This window comes from Stomoxys calcitrans, chromosome 3 (genome assembly GCF_963082655.1).
Source record: "Stomoxys calcitrans chromosome 3, idStoCalc2.1, whole genome shotgun sequence".
Lineage (NCBI taxonomy): Eukaryota > Metazoa > Arthropoda > Insecta > Diptera > Muscidae > Stomoxys > Stomoxys calcitrans.
This window is the reverse complement of record NC_081554.1, coordinates 138,699,197-138,719,962: the sequence shown is the minus strand read 5'-3', so window position 1 is coordinate 138,719,962 and position 20,766 is coordinate 138,699,197. Positions and strand designations below refer to the sequence as shown.

At 37.4% G+C, this 20,766-nt stretch overlaps 1 protein-coding gene across 3 annotated transcripts in view; it reads left to right on the top strand.

Annotated features, from left to right (window-relative positions):
- Positions 1 to 273: 273 nt before the first annotated feature.
- The window catches only part of LOC106090537 (dual oxidase maturation factor 1), a 273,000-nt gene continuing 252,507 nt past the window's right edge, over positions 274 to 20,766 (top strand). For all 3 annotated transcript variants that reach the window (XM_059364202.1, XM_059364200.1, XM_059364201.1), the window contains exon 1: positions 274 to 606. The gene's annotated coding sequence lies outside the window, so the exon portion shown is untranslated. The remainder of the gene's footprint in view (positions 607 to 20,766) is intronic.

Sequence of the window (20,766 nt, the reverse complement as noted above, 5' to 3'; positions counted from 1 at the left end):
ACAACAACCAACCCATCACAATGCCAACGAAATTAATTTTTAACATTTGCGCACGCTCTTTATTATTTCATTTTGTTGGGCTTTCCAATACCACTTGACACGACTCTCTCATACTCTTTATGTCTCTATGGAATATTGAATGAATATATTATGACAAAACTGAAAAAACACAGCCAAAACAATAAGGCATGAAACATTCAAACCCAGCTGTCTGAAACTAAACGCTAAGTATTAAGAAAAGAGATCGTCCAAATATATTCAGTTAACTCATGACAATTATAAACGACGGACGTGTTTCGGTTATCAAACTAAACAAGTATATTTTTTAAATTTATATTTATTTCGTTATTATACTCTTAGGGAGACTCTCGGAGCGATTAACAGTAAATGTTTCTATAAATGTTCGCGTCCAATATTGAAGTGAAGTTCAAATTATAAGAAGTCTATACTAAATGATGGTGACTTCAACCAGAAAGTGCTAAAAATTTGGGATTTGAAATAATCCTGGAATAAAAAAAAATTAAAACAAGTTTGTTCGAGAAATAATCATTCCATCGAGCTATCTGTTCTAAGCCCTTAGCGCTTGGGGCTTACGAAAACAAAACGGTAATAACGGTTTTTTACAAACCACTATTTTTAAGCTTGCTTTACGTCTCGTCTTCCATTTTGATGTTATATTTAGCTAAAGTATTTTGTTCGAGTTGGTGCTGTTTTGTGAATGTATTTTTCGCCTTTTGCTATTTTGTTATGTGAGAATTTTAATTATTGAAAACAAAGAAAACATGAAAAATAATACCAAACACAAATATCTCAGCATCACCTGCTAAAGCAAACGAAAAAAACAAGCTTCAACAAACGGAATTGAAATGATCGAGAAGGAGTACACAAAGATTTGCGAAAAGTACATGAAAGGGAGAATAAATATTTAAAGTTTTTGTGTTTGCTCTGTGAAAAAAAAAATCGAAAAAATACATTACATTAACAAAGTAAAATCAAGAGTCTCTCAAATAGCGTTAAAGCAAAAATTCGAGTGGGTGTTGCCTGTATTGCTGCTATTTGTTAAATGAATCAATTTTTTTTATTAATTCATACCCGGGAAGTGTTAGCAATTTTCACAAATCATGCTGTAACCACCCTGCATGGCAACAGAGTCAGTAAAGTGCTGGACCAAGGTGTCGAAAAAAAAGTGTCCCGACAAATTTCATAAATAAAGCAAACAAAATAAAATTACAATTTTGGTGATCAGCTGCTTTTGAGCAAGTGCAAATATTTTGAAAACCTACAAACCCAGCAGAAATGAAATTAAATGTTTGGGAATGCTAGAACCTGAGAGTGAAGCTCTCTAACTTCAGTATGCTGTTTTGCTGTATTATTGGATCATCTGTTTTAAGCAACTTTCTAATCCAATCAAATCTTGATTCTGCTAAAACAGAACCCGAACAGGCATTTTAATGTTAAGTTTTTAGTTTACGCTAGACGAGTTTTAGATATCACTGTAAAATTTATGTAATCATAGATTAGAGACTTAAGAAGCACAATTTAAGGCATATAAGCTATATCTACATATATATTTTCTAGTTAAGTATTTAGGAACTTGAATCGGAAAATTCAATACTTTTAGATATTCTATATGATTGCAAAATTATCTCGTGAAATGAGTGAAAAATTAATAAATCTATAATTACGAAGTCGGAGAGAAGGATAAGTAATTATTTTTATTTTGTGAATTATAACATATCATAAGAGAAAATAGCATTTGCATGTCTTGAAAAAATCGGTTGATAAATGTACTTTTTAGGGGCATATAAGAAAGTATATTGTGCGAGCTATCACTAAATCTTGGGAGCCACAGTAGCGCAGAGGTTAACATGTCCTCCTATGATGCTGAACGCTTGGGTTCGAATCCTGGCGAGAATACCAGAAAAAAATGTTCAGTAGTGGTTTCCCCTCCTTATGCTAGCGACATTTGTGAGGCACTATGCCATTTGAAAAATGGTATGGCAGCCATGTAAAAATTCCTCACCAAAGAGATGTCGCACTTTGGCACGTCGCTCGGATATGACTATAAAAGGGAGGTCTCTTAATATTGAGCTTAAATTTGAATCGGACAGCATTGATATGAGAGAAGTTTGCCCCTGTTCATTAATAAAATGTTCATGGGCAATTTTGCATCTCTCTAAATCTTACCGATTAAAGTATAGAGAAAATAATCATAACAGTCAAAAAGATGTAAGTCATGCGTAAAAGCGGCCGGGTTGAAACTTATAAACACTCCACCACCACTATTTGTATAACCTGCACGACTACTGCGACGAGGGTATTATAATTAAGTAAATTTGTTTGTAATATCAAAGGAGCAGAAGTTATACCCCTATGATAAGTTTACCGACCGTCTGTCTGTCCATATTATGTACAAAGAACAGATCGCAATTTTCATCACATCATCTTCAAATTTGGCACACACATGTTTTTTGCTCAAGACACGAAGCCTAACCAAATTGAACAAAATCGGTCAGATTTGGATAAAGCTCCAATATACAGTCATCGCCAAAAGTATTTTGACAAAGAGATTAGCTCAAAACATTTTTTTCAAATTAGAATTTAAATTTTTTGGTTTGACGAAAAGTTGTTACAAATTGTCTAATTTAGAAATTCATGTTAATTTTTATTCAAAAATGTACATACATTTTTATTACCATTTATGACAACTTTTCGTCAATAGCGCAGTATGCACCTTTGGCAAAATTTACGTTACCACAAGAAATGCATTGACATTTCCTAAACGATATTTTCATTACCGGTGTCGTTACCGAAAATTTAGCTTGCAGGTACGCGGCTCAAATGAAATTATCTTTTCGTAACAGGGTTATATAATAGGCATTGATGAATTTTTTCTTGCTACTACATGAACGTTTTAATAGTTCATGCAACATGAAATATATTAATTTGCCAATCAAACGGGTAATTATAGCACATATATACTTTATTGGCCAACAATTATTAAAGATCGGACAAAATTATAAATCGATGTTTGTCGCCATCTTGTTTCCTACACAACTATTTTTCAGTGGCGACATAAATGTCTTGGCTGCAATCGAAAATTTCGCTTGAGGTGCATACTCAGCTAAACCAGAAACAAGTAAAAGCGTGCCAAGTTCGGCCGGGCCGAATCTTATATACCCTCCACCATGGATCGCATTTGTCGAGTTCTTTTCCCGGCATCTCTTCTTAGGCAAAAAACGATATAAAAAAAGATTTGCTCTGCTATTAGAGCGATATCAAGATATGGTCCAGTTTGGACCACAATTAAATTATATGTTGGAGACCTGTGTAAAATGTCAGCCAATTCGAATAAGAATTGCGACTTTGGGGGCTCAAGAAGTAAAATAGAGAGATCGATCTATATGGGAGCTGTATCAGGCTATAGACCGATTCAGACATACGTGTTGTATGTTGATGGTCATGAGAGGATCCGTCGTACAAAATTTCAGGCAAATCGGATAACAATTACGCCCTCTAGATGCTCAAGAAGTCAAGACCCAAGATCTGTTTATATGACAGCTATATCAGGTTATAGACCGATTTGAATCATACTTAGCACAGTTGTTGTATATTATAACAAAACACGTCGTGCAAAATTTCATTCCAATCGGATAAGAATTGCGCACTCTTGAGGCTTAAGAAGTCAAGACCCAAGATCGGTTTATATGGCAGCTATATCAAAACATGGACCGATATGGCCCACTTACAATACCAACCGACCTACACTAATAAGAAGTATTTGTGCAAAATTTCAAGTGGCTAGCTTTACTCGTTCGGAAGTTAGCGTGCTTTCGACAGAGAGACGGATGGACAGACTGACGGACATGGCTAGATCGACATAAAATGTCGCGACGATCAAGAATATATATACTTTATGGGGTCTCAGACGAATATTTCGAGTAGTTACAAACAGAATGACGAAATTAGTATACCCCCATCCTATGGTGGAGGGCATACAAAATTAATTCTAATTTGCAAAAAAGTTAAAAAATTTGGTTCTCAAAATAATTTTGTCGAAAGTTGTATATGATTGTTGTAGGTTAGGTTAGGTTAAAGTGGCAGTCTGCCATCAGACTCACTTAAACATAAACTCTTTGAAAATTTGCTTGTCAAAATACTTTTGCCGATAGCTGTATATGTTATTTTTAGCTTAGGTTAGGTTTAAGTGGCAGTCTGCCATCACTTAGCCGTATTCGTCTATTGTAAAACCACAGGAACAGGTATTTTTCAAATAAATAGATCGGTATTTATGGGTATATTTATCTCAGTCCTTAGTGATGACTTCGAATGTCAATATCTTGATCTTTATCACAATCCATAAATATCCCATAAAAACAAAATTCAGCCATATTTAATAACAATTGCAGTGTTATGGAGCTCACGAAGTCAATTCGTGAGATCGGTTTATATGGAGCTATATCAATACATTTGCAATCCCAAACGACTTACACCATAAAGAAGTATTTGTACAACATTTCGAGCGGCTAGTTTTACTCATTCGAAAGTTTGCGTGCTTTCGACAGACGGACATCGCTAGATAACAGCTCCTGTTGTGTTTTAAACCACATATTGACATGTAGATACCGGTCTCATCATTGGTGTTACATTTTGAGGAAAGGAGAATATGATCAAATATTATAGATTTTATTCTAAACCTGGGACTCCACACCAAATAAAAATCGAAATAGGAACAGGAGACGGAGCATGGCTTCTAGTTCCTATGGTTGAACTATCCAGATCGCTTTAAAATGCCCAAAAATTAGCGAATGTTTACATCCGCTAAATCACAGAAGTTTTCAAAGAAATGAAAAGCTAAAGTAAAACCCCTTCTGACTGCCAGCGCGGTACAATCACATAACAGGTGTTCTATAGTCTCTTCTCAATCGACGTCTTAACAGCTTTGGCAAAAGTCGTTACTGGTAACCTTCAGTCTTTCAGCATTTTTTCCGTTCAGACAGTGACCTGTCATGACGGGCACACTGACTGAGACGTCTGCAGCATAATTTTGGAATGTACACATCCTCTCTTTGTGACCGTCTGTCATTCGTTGCCCTTCGGGCCTGATCCTGACGGTGGTGCTTACATGTCGCTGGAGGCCAGTTTCCCTGGAATGTGTAAGATAGTTCCTAGTCTCGCAACCACGTCTGCTCTACAATTCCCAGGAATATCTCTGTGGTCCGACACCATGAACAGGTGAATTTTGAACTGCTCAGCCATCTTTTTGAGGGATCTTCGACAGTGGAGGGCGGTTTTTGAATTCAGAAATATGATCTCCAGGGATTTTATAGCTGCCTGGCTACTTGAGAATATATTTATGCCAATCGTCGTTATGACATTATACCTTAGCCATTCAACCACTTTCTTAACTGCAGGGATCTCCGCTTGATACACATTACAGTTGCCGGGTAACCTTCTCGATATGACCAGTCCAAGTTCTTCAGATCACACCCCTAAACCCACCTTGTTGTCTAGTTTTTGAACCATCCCTATAGAAGACTATGTTATTTCTATAACCAGGTATATTGGAGTTCTAATGGGTTCTATCAGGAATAGTCGTACAGTGTTTTTTTTTTATCAAAATGGTGTAGGGTGTAAACCGCACTGCCTGGAACATCAGACATTGTATCAAGGTTGACATAGTGGTCACAGCAATTTGTCTAGCCAAAATATCAGGAGGCATAAGGTGTAGCATTAATTTCATTGCATCTGATGGTGTCGCCCTTCGTGCGGCTGTAATGCACAAACTTGCCATCCTTTGGATCTGGCTGAACTTTGAACCACCTACTTTTGAAGGGCCGTCCACCAGACCCCAACACCATATAGCATTAAAGGTCTGACAACTGCAGTACATACCCTATGCATGACGCGCTGGTTCTAAACCACCAACTTTTGACAATGGATCTCTTGCAGGGGATAAAGGCAAGTTTCCTTTCCTGCCGTTTCCAACATGTTGTATTTGAAGTACAATTTCAATAAAAGAAACATTCTCTTCCCCCAAGGAGAGGTGCCACTGAACGTAGCTTTGCATCTCCTGCTGATATTAACTACATCTATCTTGCACGAATTTACACCTGGGCCACTTTCGGTAGCCTACGTCGCTGTCCACGTGGAGTTTCCTGAAACTTCTCCTAACCGCAATAGGCACGTCATCAGTATATGCGACCACTTTTACACCTTTTTCATCCAGAGATAATCATATATTTTTATACCCTCCACCATAAGATGGGGGGTATACTAATTTCGTCATTCTGTTTGTAACTACTCGAAATATTCGTCTGAGACCCCATAAAGTATATATATTCTTGATCGTCGTGACTTTTTATGTCGATCTAGCCATGTCCGTCCGTCTGTCCGTCCGTCTGTCCGTCCGTCCGTCCGTCTGTCTGTCGAAAGCACGCTAACTTCCGAAGGAGTAAATCTAGCCGCTTGAAATTTTGCACAAATACTTCTTATTAGTGTAGGTCGGTTGGTATTGTAAATGGGCCATATCGGTCCATGTTTTGATATAGCTGCCATATAAACCGATCTTGGGTCTTGACTTCTTGAGCCTCTAGAGTGCGCAATTCTTATCCGATTGGGATGAAATTTTGCACGACGTGTTTTGTTATGATACCCAACAACTGTGCCAAGTATGGTTTAAATCGGTCCATAACCTGATGTAGCTGCCATATAAACCGATCTTGGGTCTTGATTTTTGAGGCTCTAGAGGGCGCAATTCTTATCCGAATGGAATGGAATTTCGCACGACGTGTTTTGTTATGATACCCAACAACTGTGCCAAGTATGGTTCAAATCGGTTCATAACCTGATATAGCTGCCATATAAACCTATGTGCCTGAAATTTTGTACGACGGATCCTCTCATGACCATCAACAAACGTGTTTATTATGGTCTGAATCGGTCTATAGCCCGATACAGACTCCATATAAATCGTTCTCTCTATTTTACTTCGTGAGCCCCAATGGGCGCAATTCTTATACGAATTGGCTGAAATTTTACACAGGTCTCCAACATATAATTTAATTGTGGTCCGAACCGGACCATATCTTGATATCGTTTTAATAGCAGAGCAACTCTTTTCTTATATCCTTTTTTGCCTAAGAAGAGATGCCGGGAAAAGAACTCGACAAATGCGATCCATGGTGGAGGGTATATAAGATTCGGCCCGGCCGAACTTAGCACGCTTTTACTTGTTATGACTATATTTCAAAGTAGAGGAGACAGTACAACTCATTTAGCTGTTCCTCTGCTGACCCATTTTTATACGCTCCACCATAGGATAGGAGCATACTAATTACGTCATTCTGTTAGTAACACCCCGAAATATGCGTCTGAGACCCCATAAAGTATAAATATTCTTAATCGTCATGTCATTTTAAGTCAATCTAGCCATGTCCGTCCGCCTGTCTGTCGAAAGCACGCTTACTTTCGGAGGAGTAAAGCTAGCCTCTTGAAATTTTGCACAAATACTTCCTATTAGTGTAGGTCGGTTGGGATTGTAAATGGGCCAAATCGGTACATGTTTGTATATAGCTGCCATATAAACCGATCTTGGGTCTTGACTTCTTGAGCCTCTAAAGGGCGCAATTCTCATCCGATTTGACTGAAATTTTGGATGAAGCGTTTTGTTATGAATTCCAATAACTGTGCTAAGTATGGCGCAAATCGGTACATAACCTGATATAGCTGCCATATAAACCGATCTGGGATATTGACTTCCTGAGCCTCTAGAGGGTGCAATTCTCATCCGATTAGGCAGGATAGGTTTAGTGTTTTATAAAGTGGGGACCGCCGACATTTGCCTTTCATTGCTTGTTTCAAATAAATAGATCGGTATTTATGGGTATATTTATCTCAGTCCTTAGTGATGACTTCGAATGTCAATGTCTTGATCTTTATCACAATCCATAAAGATCCCATAAAAACAAAATTCAGCCATATTTAATAATAATTGCAGTGTTATGGAGCTCACGAAGTCAATTCGTGAGATCGGTTTATATGGAGCTATATCGATACATTTGCAATCCCAAACGACTTACACAATTAAGAAGTATTTGTACAACATTTCGAGCGGCTAGTTTTACTCATTCGAAAGTTTGCGTGCTTTCGACAGACGGACATCGCTAGATAACAGCTCCTGTTGTGTTTTAAACCACATATTGACATGTAGATAACGGTCTCATCATTGGTGTTACATTTTGAGGGAAGGAGAATATGATCAAATATTATAGATTTTATTCTAAACCTAGGACTCCACATCAATAAAATCGAAATAGGTTTAGTCGATTTCAATCACAAAAACGGGGACGCCGGGACATGAACAAAAGCAAGTAAGGACGGGCTAGAGTCGCCCAAATGAAGAATTTCAACTAAAATCACTACATATTGTTGGAATCATAGTAGAAATATTCCGCAAAACTTTGAGAGCAGATCGGTAGATAAATTCGCCTTCAAAGACCCTTAAAGTGAAAACTCGAGGGATGGGACCTATATCGAAATCTGAACCGATTGATATGAAATTCACCTGTGATCTGAAGAAGTCAGGTATCTTTAGGTCTGACTTCTTAAGTCCCTAAAAACGTCAAGAATTATATTTTTGCCATCAAATATAATTTGTTTTCTTTAGCTTGAATTTTTGTCCGATTTAACTGAAATTTGGTGTGTGAAATACGTTTCGATAAGAAAATATAGCTGTTTGAATGTACTAAGTTAGTATCTTATTTCTTTGCAGTATCCATGATGATTTGTAGCCAAAATTTTGCCCAGCTGCACTGGGCATTTTTTTCTTGTTTTTGTTTATATGTATACACGTTTTTATGAAATATGAAGGAAATTTGGAGTCAATGTACCCATTTATATAAAATTTTGACAGTTTTTAATCAGAATTCAAGAATGACACCTTTTTGCTTCTATGACTCACTTTGTACGGTTGACCCTATTCGGATGAGTAATACAGAATAGAACATTATATGAGTCGACTGCTGCGTATAAACACATCAAAAGGCAAAAGTTGTAGTCTTCACGTGACTCGATATCATTGCTTAACTGAAACATTTTAATGATATCTTTCCAATTAATTTTGAAAATTAATTACCCCAATTTTCAAAATTGCCAGATCTCGGAGATAGGTACACCGATTAAAGTGACATTTTGTATACCATTTTATGGTAACCCGAAAACACAAACTTGGTATAAAACTTTGGGGCTAAATGACCAATTGGACAATATGGGTACCAAATGGAAAGTATTAAAGAACAGAGAACGAACTTCATATAGCTATTGGACTTTACGTTTGGTGGGACCCGCCCAAAAATGTCAAATGTCATGGGTATCACATGCAAGTTAATTGGAAGTAGAATACGAAACTTATACAAAAATTTGGGGTCAAGTCCCAGGGGGGCCCCTCCACCCCAAAAATCACCCCCAATCGAGCATGTAGACCGATCGGGTCAATATGAGATTCAAACGAATGGTACTTGAGAGAAAAATACGGGTCAATCCACCCCAAAATTATGTACGAAATGGTAATGTACACCGAATGGGACAGGATGGGACTCAAACAAAAGGTATTTGAGAGAAGAATACGAAAATTGTATAAAAATTTCAGGTAAATTCCCGGGCAGTCGACCCCCCCCCCAAAAATTATGCCCCAAATGGACAAGTATACCCAACTGGACAATATGGTTTTTTAATGAAAGTTGTTTGAGTGTTGAATGTGAATATAAATAATTTTCAAATTTGGACCATGGAAGCACACCTAGTAATATATACTTTAAATTTCTTTTGTACTTAATTCATCTTGTACCATAACATTGAGCCATAATATTATGCACTTACACATACACATATAAAACGTAAGCGTATGAGCATTAAATACTATTTGTCTTGTTTTTTTGTTGACTACTTATCTTTTAATTCATGCCACTAATATGACAATCAATATGTGGGGATTAGGCGAAGATATAATCTTTGTGGTACTTGGCATTCAGTAGCACATTTGCTAGTTTTTTAAGTTAATAAAAAAAAAATTGTGTTAAACCGCAACAAATTAATAATATTTTTTAAAATTCTTTTCACTATCGAATTTGGATTTAATTTCAGCTTCGTAACCTCCAGGCAAAGGTGGCCTTCAGGAATGCGAAAATAAAAAAACATATATCTTAAAATTCAATATTTGCAGTATTTGGCTGAAATTTTGCAAAATGACTTCAACTATGACCTTGAATAGTCGTGCCAAGTATGGATAGAATCAGTCCATAACCTGATGCATCTGCCATATTATCAGAGAACCATACGAACTTGGAAGGAGGTAGAAGTTCTCACGGACCATACACTATGTTGCATTCCTTGAACTTTGCCAACGGCGCTATTGATGTGATCTGTCCAAGTCAGTTTGGAATTAAATATTAGACCAAGGTTGCGAGATGACTCTATATTCACGATGACAGTGTCATTTAGAAGAGCTCCGACTGGAAGAATGAGTGCAACTGAACATTTTACTTTTGGAAGGATACTGGGCAATTTTTGTATTTCGTTCAGATCAGAATTTAAATTGCTCATACAGGATTGTATAAAGTCAGGTTTAGCTGTTGGACGTCGTCGGCAAACATCTGTAGACTGCACTGTTTGGGATTATATATTTTTGATCGTTTTGATATTCTAATTCGACCTAGATATGTCCGTCCGTCTGTTTGTGAAAACCCCAATACCGGTAGAACGAATAAAAACAGCATGCAATTTTGCACTACCTACTAAATTTCCCATCAATGGAATCATTAAGGAACAGGGAATTCTTCTCTCACAACCACCGCTGGAGACTTCTGATGCTTACGTTATAATTTACTTAGATCGTTGGGGATTCCAAATAGGCTAGGAATAAGCCCTTTGAAGCTGTACTTGTTAGTTGATTTGGCTGAAATTTTCTACAGAATGTATTGCTAAGTACGGTCCAAATCAGTTTATAACTTGTTATAGCTCCCGCATAAACTGATCTCCCGATTTGATATCGTGGTGACCTGGAATTCACAATTGTTATCATTTGGCTGAAATTTTGAACGTAGTGTATTGTTATGACTTCCAACATCCACAGTATTAACACATTAATGACGAATGAGTAGAAAAATGGCCAAGAATAGTATAAGAAAAATTCTAGCTTGACGTAGGAACTAGGTATCGTAATGAAATTTCTATTTGGCATAAAGTAGAGGAATGAAACTTATAAGAGAAATTTTTTCGTCATATTTTAGGGAAAAATCAGAAAAATCAAACGACAAACTTATTCAAAATTCTAAGGAGGGGTATTTCTTGAAACCTTTTAGTGTCTTATTACATATGATGGTTTCTATATTAAAAAATAAACTAATGACAGGCGATAAGCCTACAACTTTTGGCAGCAGGTGAGATTTTATTCAAAGTCATTAAAATCCACTTTTCTTTGCTAAATGGTCATAAAATATTAAGAAATTTTTTTTTTTTTTTTTTTTTTGCAAAATCATAGTGGCTTATGAAATAAAAGATTTTTTTTTTTAATTTTTGCAATAAATAGTAAAAATTTTTTCTAATTTTTTATTAATTTTTTATGAGTAGATGAAATTTCATCAAAATCGCATAAGGGCCTGACCCTTTGTTTTTGGGCGTTCATGGGTTAAGTGTCCCTATATATACTGACACATATGCCCTTTGACTAAGTTCATTTCCGAAAATTTTTAGCAATTGTGGGAATTTGGCAAGATTCGATCTGACCGAACTTTTGTCCTTATTAACTTGTTTATATTTATATTTTGTTTGCTTTATATTAACGTTTCTTTAAATACCATATAGAAAATATTGAAAATTGCACGAAAGTACAACATTTTAAATGTCTAATATACATATTGATATGTCTTTCGCCTATTTTTCTTTTGAGTTGTTGTTTGGAGGAGCAAGACATATGGTTCCAAATTAAGGAGTGATACCCTAGCCAAAGTGTATGCAAAAGTTCCAATAAGGAAGTTATGGACAATGTTTTAGGATGTATATGGATTTTTACTTTAGGATTTTTCACGAATTTCGATGTGTTACAAGTTAATGTTCTAGGTTGGAATACTCTGTACCCCAGCAGTTGTGAACAGTTTAAAAATCACTTATCTTTTATAATGCGAAACGAAAATCTCAATATACTTTGATTGAATTTTTTGCTGGGCTGTCTATACTATACGTTTCTACTAGAGCATGGCTCAAATGTAAACCTGTCACGATTTTGGGAGATACGCTACTCAGCTGCGGCGACCTTTAGTGACAGAGACGCTACCTAACTCTCAGTGTCACACATATCTCACAATCAATACCATTATTCAATATTGATTGTGAATTCAATTAAATTTGGGAATCCAACAAAGTGAGTAAGACATCAAACTAATGCTTGTTCACCCATTATTATTGAAGAAGAAAAGCAAAACTGAAATCAATTCACATTTCATACTCGTAAGCTTCTAACATTTGGATTATTCCTCCTATGCATCCCATAATAATAGCCAATAGCAGCAAACGCAAACATTAAAACACAAATATGACAAACACTTTTGAGAATCAAAATGAATCTTGGTCCTTCATCTAAGATCAGTATTTCCAAGCGATTCTGCAGCTATATTGAATGTGAAAACAAAAACAGAAATTCCGCGCTTGCTAGTTACGTTTTTATAAACGTGTTTGAAAAATTTACATTTTTCATGGCAAAAATCCAATACCTTTCCGATCAACTATAGTTTGTTAGCGTTGGCAGCAGGCGCATCAAATGACGAAAGCTTTTTGCTCTGCTTTTCTGCTTTTTATACCCTCCACCATAAGATGGGGGTATACTAATTTCGTCATTCTGATTGTAACTACTCGAAATATTCGTCTGAGACCCCATAAAGTATATATATTCTTGATCGTCGTGAAATTTTATGTCGATCTAGCCATGTCCGTCCGTCTGTCCGTCCGTCCGTCCGTCCGTCCGTCCGTCCGTCCGTCCGTCCGTCCGTCTGTCTGTCGAAAGCACGCTAACTTCCGAAGGAGTAAAGCTAGCCGCTTGAAATTTTGCACAAATACTTCTTATTAGTGTAGGTCGGTTGGTATTGTAAATGGGCCATATCGGTCCATGTTTTGATATAGCTGCCATATAAACCGATCATGGGTCTTGACTTCTTGAGCCTCTAGAGTGCGCAATTCTTATCCCATTGGGATGAAATTTTGCACGACGTGTTTTGTTATGACATCCAACAACTGTGATAAGTATGGTTCAAATCGGTCCATAACCTGATATAGCTGCCATATAAACCGATCTTGGGTCTTGACTTCTTGAGCCTCTAGAGTGCGCAATTCTTATCCGATTGGGATGAAATTTTGCACGACGTGTTTTGTTATGATGTCCAACAACTGTGCCAAGTATGGTTCAAATCGGTCCATAACCTGATATAGCTGCCATATACACCGATCTTGGGTCTTGCCTTCTTGAGCCTCTAGAGTGCGCAATTCTTATCCGATTGGAATGAAATTTTGCACGACGTGTTTTGTTATGACATCCAACAACTTTGCCAAGTATGGTTCAAATCGGTCCATAACCTTATATAGCTGCCATATAAACCGATCTTGGGTCTTGACTTCTTGAGCCTCTAGAGTGCGCAATTCTTATCCGATTGAAATGGAATTTCGCACGATGTGTTTTGTTACGATATGCAACAACTGTGCCAAGTATGGTTCAAATCGGTCCATAACCTTATATAGCTGTCATATAAACCGATCTTGGGTCTTGACTTCTTGAGCCTCTAGAGGGCGCAATTCTTATCCAATTTGAATGAATTTTGGCACGTTGTATTTTGTTATGATATCCAACAACTGTGCCAAATATGGTTCAAATCGGTTCATAACCTGATATAGCTGCCATATAAACCGATCTAGGATCTTGACTTCTTGAGCCTATAGAGGTCGCAATTATTATCCGATTTGCCTGAAATTTTGTACGACGGATTCTCTCATGACCATTAACATACGTGTTTATTATGGTCTGAATCGGTCCATAGCCTGATATAGCTCCCATATAAATCGATTTCTCTATTTTACTTCTTGAGCCCACAAAGTGCGCAATTCCTATTCGAATTGGCTGACATTTTACACAGGTCTCCAACATATAATTTAATTGTGGTCCAAACCGGACCATATCTTGATATCGCTCTAATAGCAGACCAAATCTTTTCTTATATCCTTTTTATACCCTCCACCATAAGATGGGGGGTATACTAATTTCGTCATTCTGATTGTAACTACTCGAAATATTCGTCTGAGACCCCATAAAGTATATATATTCTTGATCGTCGTGAAATTTTATGTCGATCTAGCCATGTCCGTCCGTCTGTCCGTCCGTCCGTCCGTCCGTCCGTCCGTCCGTCCGTCTGTCTGTCGAAAGCACGCTAACTTCCGAAGGAGTAAAGCTAGCCGCTTGAAATTTTGCACAAATACTTCTTATTAGTGTAGGTCGGTTGGTATTGTAAATGGGCCATATCGGTCCATGTTTTGATATAGCTGCCATATAAACCGATCATGGGTCTTGACTTCTTGAGCCTCTAGAGTGCGCAATTCTTATCCCATTGGGATGAAATTTTGCACGACGTGTTTTGTTATGACATCCAACAACTGTGATAAGTATGGTTCAAATCGGTCCATAACCTGATATAGCTGCCATATAAACCGATCTTGGGTCTTGACTTCTTGAGCCTCTAGAGTGCGCAATTCTTATCCGATTGGGATGAAATTTTGCACGACGTGTTTTGTTATGATGTCCAACAACTGTGCCAAGTATGGTTCAAATCGGTCCATAACCTGATATAGCTGCCATATACACCGATCTTGGGTCTTGCCTTCTTGAGCCTCTAGAGTGCGCAATTCTTATCCGATTGGAATGAAATTTTGCACGACGTGTTTTGTTATGACATCCAACAACTTTGCCAAGTATGGTTCAAATCGGTCCATAACCTTATATAGCTGCCATATAAACCGATCTTGGGTCTTGACTTCTTGAGCCTCTAGAGTGCGCAATTCTTATCCGATTGAAATGGAATTTCGCACGATGTGTTTTGTTACGATATGCAACAACTGTGCCAAGTATGGTTCAAATCGGTCCATAACCTTATATAGCTGTCATATAAACCGATCTTGGGTCTTGACTTCTTGAGCCTCTAGAGGGCGCAATTCTTATCCAATTTGAATGAATTTTGGCACGTTGTATTTTGTTATGATATCCAACAACTGTGCCAAATATGGTTCAAATCGGTTCATAACCTGATATAGCTGCCATATAAACCGATCTAGGATCTTGACTTCTTGAGCCTATAGAGGTCGCAATTATTATCCGATTTGCCTGAAATTTTGTACGACGGATTCTCTCATGACCATTAACATACGTGTTTATTATGGTCTGAATCGGTCCATAGCCTGATATAGCTCCCATATAAATCGATTTCTCTATTTTACTTCTTGAGCCCACAAAGTGCGCAATTCCTATTCGAATTGGCTGACATTTTACACAGGTCTCCAACATATAATTTAATTGTGGTCCAAACCGGACCATATCTTGATATCGCTCTAATAGCAGACTAAATCTTTTCTTATATCCTTTTTTTGCCTAAGAAGAGATGCCGGGAAAAGAACTCGACATATGCGATCCATGGTGGAGGGTATATAAGATTCGGCCCGGCCGAACTTAGCACGCTTTTACTTGTTTTGCATAAGAAGAGATGCCGGGAAAAGAACTCGACATATGCGATCCATGGTGGAGGGTATATAAGATTCGGCCCGGCCGAACTTAGCACGCTTTTACTTGTTTGTTTTCAAACTACTATGAAGTGGTAGAAATAAAAATGCATTGTGTTGCAATGTGCTGTCAGCATTAAGAACTTTGGAAGTCCCATTCCATATTGGAAGCGGATGTGCATAAAAAGTTTACCTAATGACCGCAGTTGTTAAAACTATTTACCGAAATTATTGATCTATCTGATCTGGGGTGTTTCGCAGCACCCTTTAATGGCTTTTTAAAAAAACAAAACATCTTAATAAGTATTTAGTGCCCATATTTTCAGTTCCTTCTTAGAGCAATGTATTTAAATTCTTGCCATATTTGGAAGTAAGATTTGTAATCTGCTTACCATTACCATTTAAAAAAAATATGTGAACCTCAACAATAGTTAAAATGACTAAATTGGGGAAATATTGAACTTCGCTCAAAAGCTCAAAAGAATTATATGCGCGTTACGAGTTCAACAATTTCATAACAGCTACGAAATTGTTTAACATAATATTAGTTCACTTATAACTTCAAACAAGGAAAATATGAACTAACGAGCATAAAAACTGAAAGTTTAAATTATTGAAAAAATCGCTATTTCCGAACTCTACGGATTATCCAATTGGAGATTGGCGGGAGATCTTGCATGTGAATGAAATGAAGACCCTGTTAACCCAGAGATGACTGAAATATGCCTGTTCACGAGGAAGACGAAGGTGGGCGAATTTAACGCACCACGTTTCCTCAAGGCGATTTCGATATCTGACAAGGTCAAATACTTAGGTGTGATCTTGGACAGGAAACAGAATTTGAAGTGTCACATTCAGGATCTTACTGAGAAGGCTCACAGATGTTGGGCACTATGTAGACGGGCCGTAGGCTCGAAATGGGGCCTGAACCCTAGGATAGTCTACTGGCTCTACAGGAGCGTGATTAGACCAATACTTACTTTCGCATCAGTAGTTTGGTGGACTGCTATGGAGAAAAAGTGCAATATAAGGACCATACCACAGGTTCAGAGAACATGTTGTCTTGGCATAGGCGGAGCGATGAGGACCACGCCCACTAGGGCACTAGAGACAATTCTAGATATCCGACCCATCGACATACAGATTAAGTGTGAGGCAGCCACTGCGGCTATGAGACTTAAGGCGATGGGAGAATGGATTGAAGATGGGTGCAGCTTATACCATCGCGGTATAATCGAGGCGACGATAGGAAACCTGGAAGGAAGGGAAGAGGTTTCCGATCGGAAACCTGAGATGAACCTTGAATTCGAGTGCGAGGCACTGCTGCCATCAGCACAGTCTTGGATTGACGGAACCCTAGTATTGCCATCTGAAAAATCATGTTACACGAATGGATCAAAGCTAGAGGACAGAGTGGGCCTGGGGGTCTACATTGAGAATTCATGGACTAAGATCTGTTTTAGACTCCCTGACCATAATACGGTCCTGCAGGCGGAGATCCGGGCGATCACGGAATGCGTGAAGTGGTGTGGTGCTAACGCGATGACGTCTTTATCGACAATAAAATTGCCATAAGGGCAATAACAACCAGGACGGTAAGGTAACGAACAGTCTTGCAGTGTAGGAAGGAGATTAACGCCTTCTCTGAGGATGGGAAAATCCGCATCGTTTGGGTGCCGGGCCAAGGGAAAATGAAAGGGCAGACGATTTGGCGGTGAAGGCAGAGGACTGCGGTTAATAAACTTGGTTAACCCGAAGCCTTTCGGGACGACACAGTTCGAGTTAAGTCGGTGGGCGATTAATGCGCATGCAACATTGTGGGACAGCGAAACGGTCGGTAGGACGGCTAAAATTCTATGGGGGATCCAGATCGTGAGAAGACGAGGCTATTACTGAAAGGAAGCAAGAAGGAAGTCAGTATAGCTATTGGTATCAAAACGGGACACATAGGACTACGAGCTCACTTATATAAAATCGGTGCGGCAAGTGATAGCATATGTAGGGCATGCGGGGAAGATGATGAGACGTTGGAGCATTTCCTTTGTCATTGCCTGGCTTTCGCGTCTAACAGATACCGGTACTTAGGTGGATACACAATATCAGACATGAACCAACATGGGGGAGTGGTATTGAACACGATTAAGGAATTTGTAAGTAGCACAGAATTCCCAACTTAAAAATTTTCTTTTTAGAGGTTACTTCATAGTTTTTAGAGCTCACAACAAGCCGATCACTGGCTTAGGTGTATGTCTATAGTGGCATGGGCGGATTAATATCTGCACTTTCTTTTCAACCTTACCTAACCTAGTTCGTTGTTATTGTGGTTTAGTCTAAAAAAATACAATTTAGAAACAGTGGGTATACTTCTCCGAATCAATAAGCGATGGCCCTTTCATGTTTAAAGCTTTATGATAACATGCCTTTTTTTATATTCACCACCATAGGATTGGGGTATACTTATCTAGCCATTCCGCTTGTAACACTTCGAAATATAGATCTGCGACGCCATTAAGTTTATATATTCTTAAATATCTTGACATTCGGACTTGATCTAGCCATGTCTGCCCCCCCGTTCATTCTTCTGGTTTAAGATCTTGGGACCCTGTAAGCCGCAGTAGTTGTCCAAGTCAGGTGAAAATGGGAAATCAGTAATTTATTACTAAAACAGCAAATATTTTCTGCTGTTTTAAATTTTTTAAAAGTTGAAAAAGCTCAAAAATTTCATAAATATATTTTTACAATTTGCAAATTTTTGATCGTATTTCAATAACAAAAAAAAAATAAGTAACAAAATTACTACTAATATTATATTTATGCTTTTAAATAAAAAATTAGCGCTTAAAAGTGCCAAATTCTTTTATTCATATATAGCAAATGCCTCAACTGTTATTTAGAATTTTCAAAAATTTTGAATGGATTTATGCAAATTATTTATTTAAAAATTTTAATTTAATATCAGCAGACAGGGTTTGCTGATATCAGCAGCTAATTTTTGGCGGTGTAGAAATATCCGAATTGGCTTTTAATCTGATATAGCTCCCACCGATCTTCCGAATGTTTTGGTAGAAATTTTGTACGTACACATGTGCTCTTCAACTGAGTTCGCTTGTGTAAATTTTTATTAGAAACCAGGTAGTGGATTCCCATGATTCGGCCCGGCCGAATTTAGCACGTTTTTACTCGTTACATAGTCCCATTGGCGGCAGCACTATTTAGATAAGTTTAATATTGCTGAAGAACCAATAAATGTTCGAGCGCTCGTAAAGGGTGAATCAATTGAATTTTCAAAATGAGATGAAGACCAACTAAAAGGCTTCCAAAGACTTGGCAAGATTTATTGCTCAAACATAGAGGATATTTATACGAATTGTTATAAAGAGTTGCCGATTACTGGTTTAGGAATATGCTCGTAAGTGCATGGGGCGGAAAAATCATAAAATCAGCAGAAGCTTTTCAGCCTAACCCCACCGACTCTACAGATTGAAAATGATTTTGTACACAGATACATTAAGTTTGAAGACGGCCCGTTAAAATTTTAGTCGTTTTTAATATTCCTGAAATAGTAGTAGTAGAATATATATTTGTTAGCCTTAACTGACAAAATATAATGTGAATAATAATATAAATTGACACTCCGCATAATTATTGTTCAATTTAATCTCTGGCATGTGAATTAGCAACAAATCTATATTTGATATCTCATCTTTTTAATTGCTTTCAAACATCTATTCTACTACAGCAAGTCATGGATGGATATAATTATGTGTTTGTTTGCTGCTGTGTACTCTGTAAAATTTACATCGTAACGTGTGTGTTTGCTCATATTTTGAGAGCTTCTTAAAACCCCAATTTTTGTGTTGGTATCTTGAAATTAAAATCTTCCACTTGACGTTTTATAACTCCTCATATTGGCGATCGTTTAAATTTTGGTTTGCTTCGACGCTTGGCTGTCTTCAACGGTTATCAAGTTGTCTTGATTTTCTGGGTTTTGGTATCTTTTTCGTACTTCGAAACTATTTTTAAACCCGTTTTCCTTTTGCTAGCGTTGTGAGCGGCGAATGAGCGCCATTCAAATTCGTCTTAGACAGCTTGTCACTTTGTTTATGAATTTAAATAGTTTTGAGTCTTTTTTACCCAAGAGCTGACGTGATTTTTAGCTAGGGTTTTAAGTTGGTTGATGATGGCAAACGTTGTCATTATTGTTACCGCCTTTATGATGGCAAACAATGAAAATAAGTATAGTTAGATGGTGGCAAAAGATGACAATATTGGTTGATCCCTTTTCTAAAATTAGTTCCTTCTTTTTGGCACTTGATGTGTACAAGTACGTCAATATGGGAGCACATGCTCCGAGCTTTTGCTCGGAATGCTTATACAACAAGCTAATAATCTTATACACCTAACCAAATTTGTTATTCAAAACAGCAAAAATGTTTGCTAAAACAGCATTTTTTGGATGCTGAATTGGGAAAGCAAACATTATTGCTGTTTCAGCAAACGTAGGGCTGCTGTATTAGCAAACATTACGGTCAGCTAAATTAGCAAAAAAAATCTGCTGTTTTAAGTTCAAAAATCTGCAGAAAAAAGCTATTTTTTATGTTTGCCTGTTACTTGTTTTAATTACCTATGGCATTTAGTTGTTCTTCTAACATCTCCATCATAATTAAGCAGCAGTCATTTTCAGCAAAACAACAGAATTTTCAACAGTAAGCCTGTTGCTCTGAAGAGCTACTGCTGTTATAGTAGAACTATTGCTACAATAGCAGCAAAATTAACTACTAACATTCAGCAGACAGTTTATGCTATTTTCAGCAAACTTTTTTCTATGAGTGTAGTTCCAGTACAGGTGTATAAATGGAATGCAATATATATCTAATATAAATATTAATATAATTAATTATATAATTTTAGCACATAAAATATAATCACGTTAAAAAAATAAACAAAAACAAGTAAAAG